The sequence below is a fragment of the Cucurbita pepo genome, unplaced genomic scaffold (genome assembly GCF_057944985.1).
Source record: "Cucurbita pepo subsp. pepo isolate OVF unplaced genomic scaffold, ASM5794498v1 scafford_2, whole genome shotgun sequence".
NCBI classification, from domain to species: Eukaryota; Viridiplantae; Streptophyta; class Magnoliopsida; order Cucurbitales; family Cucurbitaceae; genus Cucurbita; species Cucurbita pepo.
Genome location: NW_028257907.1, coordinates 569,159 through 573,173, shown reverse-complemented (window position 1 = coordinate 573,173; position 4,015 = coordinate 569,159). Strand labels below are relative to the sequence as shown.

At 30.7% G+C, this 4,015-nt stretch overlaps 1 non-coding gene across 1 annotated transcript; it reads right to left on the bottom strand.

Annotated features, from left to right (window-relative positions):
* Nucleotides 1-3,704: 3,704 nt before the first annotated feature.
* On the bottom strand, nt 3,705-3,776 carry TRNAC-GCA (transfer RNA cysteine (anticodon GCA)). The gene has a single exon. It is a non-coding gene; the product is annotated as a tRNA-Cys (tRNA).
* Nucleotides 3,777-4,015: the final 239 nt, after the last annotated feature.

Sequence of the window (4,015 nt, the reverse complement as noted above, 5' to 3'; positions counted from 1 at the left end):
ACAGCTTGCACTTCTTCATCATTGACATCCTTAATTGGAACTAGATTTTAAGGCAAATCTTCTCCACGACTCACTTTGGAACACTTTTATAGATAGTTTAAACAAACTTACTTTGCTCGTGAATACTTTGGAGTTCAATATTTATAGTTGGAGAACGCTATTCAAATTGATATGGTCGAATCTTACAACAAAGTCTAATTGAGCCTCCCTCTATTAGGAGATAGCTTCGAATCAAATTCTTTAATTTGGACAATGGTTGCATTGTTTTAGTCAAACAACCAAGACTAATGTATTACCAATAGTATAAACATTTTGTACCTGTATTTTCTTACATATTAACAATTGTATACAAATAATAATTAAATTTATGAGTAGAAGTTTGGATGGAGTTTTATTAAATAGGTAATCATAAATTATATCTAAAAATATGGTTCGTTATTTGATTATTTTCTCTTGAGTGAAATTTAAGTGAAACACATTCTCTACCCAAGTAATTGCAAGATGCAAGCTTCACACTAAGAGGAATCAAAGTCCCAAGTATCAACGTCAATTTTTATTCTCCATCTCAACATAAATTAAACTTATTTTCGTGAAGATATCTATTTATAAAAGCAAAATATCTCAGGGTCACAAAAAAAAAAAAAAAAAAAAAAAAAAAAAAAAAAAAAAAAAGATATAGATACTAGAAATAAATATGATACCAAATAGATATGGTAACATGTCATTCTTAAAAAACTAGGACACCGATATGACAATGATACATTAATTAAAAAGAATACGAAATTAATATTAACTTAATCAACAAAAATTTGTATTTTTTTTTTAAATTATAATCCAAATTAATAAAAAATACCATTGAACTTTGCAATTTCTCTATAAAAAATATAATCATAATTATTATAAAAAAAATACCGTTGAATTTTCAAAAAAATTGTTTTTTTTTTTTCTTTTTATATACATTTAGGAGAACAAAACAAAGATTCAAAAAGATGTCATTCATGCCATGTTTTAATTTTTATTGTTTCTTATTTCTCAAAGATTAAAAAAAAATTAAAAAAAAATTAAAAAAATTATCCTCGCTCAAATATGGCACAGCACAACACAGATGAGGGTAACATTTTTTTATTTCTCTACTATATTAGGCCCTTTGGTTTATTGGCCTTACAAGATGGAGACATGAAGTTTTCTATGTTTGAAATAAATTTGGTTTTAATGTTTTCGGGTTAGCATTGGTATCATCAAAACTTATTTATTTCTTTGAAATGTTCGAGTTTACAATTTACATGTTTTCATTTTTCTACTTTGTCTGCCTGCATTTAGAAATGAAGCAACGATTTCTTGGTTCACTCAAATTAGAGATAAAACGAAGAAGTTCCAGTCAAAATAAATACCCGACGTGATGATGTGGTGGCAAAATTGACACTATGGACCAATCAAATTCAAAACAAGATACCTGACGTGATGATATGGTGAAAAAATTGATGATGTGGTGACAAAATTGACATCATAGATTAGCGGCAAAATTGACATCATAGACCAATCGAAGTATGACATTTATAAATTTGGTAGAGTAACAAGGTGGAGTTTTCAATTACATTTATAAAAGTTTTCCATTACTTTTAAATTATAAAATCATTTCAATTACATTTATAAAAGTTTTCGGTTACCTTTTAAATGGCAAGAAATTATAAAGATTTCATTTACATTTATATGTATATATAATAAAATGAATTTAAAATATTTTTAATATTTATTGAAAATAATATATATATATATAAAAATGAAACATGTGGTCTATAATTTTTTATGATACATTTAAAAATAAATAAATATTATTTTTCGTGTTGCACGTTTCGGTTCACGTTTTAGTGGTCCGTATCAATTCCTATTTTTACAACTTGATCACTATTTAAACTCATCACCTCTTAGTATTTTTCACAGCACAACACACAGAACATTTGTTTCCACGATCTAAATTTTTTTAAAAAAGCCTCCATTGTTGCTCCCTACAAAACTTCCAATTTTATTCTTTTTATCTTATTCCTGAGAGAGATGTCTATTATTTAAGAGTGTTGTGGTGTGTTTCTATAAGATTTCAGACAATTGTACTGGTTTGATCCTAAGCCGTTGAAAGGATTGAGTTTGCTCTTGAACTCGTAAAAAGAGCGGTATACCGGTTTGATCCTGAGCCGTGAAAAGGATTGAGTTTGCTCTTGAACTCGTAAAAAGAGCGGTGTACCGGTTTGATCCTGAGCCGTGGAAAGGATTGAGTTTTCTCTTGAACTCGTAAAAAGAGCGGTGTACCAGTTTGATCCTGAGTCGTGGAAAGGATTGAGTTTGCTCTTGCAGTCGTAAAAAGAGCGGTGTAGCGGTTGGGCTCTGATCCGAGGAAAGAGTCAGAAAGTTTTATTCAAAGTTTTATTCAAATTCCCACTATAAAACTATGGTGTTATATTTTCTAACCCTTTTCCTATTTAAGTTCTAAATTATTGTTAAGTTTTATTGCATGGTATCAAAATTTAATAATTAGATTGTTGAAACCCTATTCACCCCTCTAGGGTTGTCATATCGATCCAACATTATCCTTCCACCAATAGGAGCAAAGGCAACGTTACTATGTGAAAGTTTCATGTCATTTATTCAACAATAAGGGTGTTAGCATGCATTTGGAAATGAACCCATATTTAAAAAATTTAGATAAAATAGAAAAGAATTGTTATCTCAAAGACAATGATACTATGTGAAACTAGCCTCAAGATGCTTCCTTAACTCTTAGAGGCGGTAAACCAACGGTTCCTTCACCCAAGACCCATGGCCCAACTCCCAACATGGAAGGGATAATCTAGAGAATCATTCCAAGAACCCTAACGGATGGGTTACAAACTCACATTATCAAGCTCGACAACAAACAATGTCGCCGGCAAACTTAGGAAGACTACATGAAATTACGAATATATCAATGTAGGATTTTTTAATTTACCGAGTTTTAAAATGTTAAATTATGTGAAATGACTGGCAAAGAAGAATATTTTAGAGAGCTCTTCCTTTTTATTTAAGATTTTGATATTTATGAAAAGAGAAAATGAATAAAAATAGGAGACATTTTATAGATTTAGGAGGAGTAAGTGAAAACAAAAAGGGAGACCCATTTTCGGTGGGTTCTCGAGGCACGGATTGCAAGTTAAAACAGGTTGAAAACAAAGTAAAATGTTTTCTCGAAATAAAAAAAGAATTAAAATATAATGAACATATAAGTGAAAACAAAAAGGGAGACCCATTTTCGGTGGGTTCTCGAGGCACGGATTGCAAGTTAAAACAGGTTGAAAACAAAGTAAAATGTTTTCTTGAAATAAAAAAAGAATTAAAATATAATGAACATATATATTTACATTATATTCGAAATAGAGTTTATAGGTTCATAGTACAAAATAAGGGAAATGTTGAAAAAAATAATTTTAAAACATAAAAAATAGTTGGTGTTGTTTAATTGTAAGTTGGGCAACTACTCTTAATTAAATGAAAGATATGGAGTATATGGAGTACAAAGTTGACTAATTATAAGTTTTTAACCATGTTCATAGTGGGTGCTTGGATACCACACTCTTTTCTTAATGTACATGGAATCGGTAATTATTCTTATTTCTTTTCCCTTTAGACACTCGGTGGTCGGGAGTAAATCGAACAAAGTGTCTGTCCAAAATAAAAGGGCCCAACCAAATTTGAACTGGTGACCTCTTGATCTGCAGTCAAATGCTCTACCACTGAGCTATGGACCCATTTTGCATGATTTCAACTTTAGTGACTCGTTCTACAGAGTGTCAATCCAAAAGTGTAAAAAGTGTGTCCAAAATAAAAGGGTCCAACCAAGTTCAAACGGGTGACCGGTCAAATTCTCTACCACTGAGCCATGGATCCATTTTGTAGGATTTTAACCTTAGTGACCCCGTAGACATAGTGTCGGTCCAAAAAGTGTAACAAATTTCTATCCTAGATAGAAGGGCCCAACTAGGTTCGA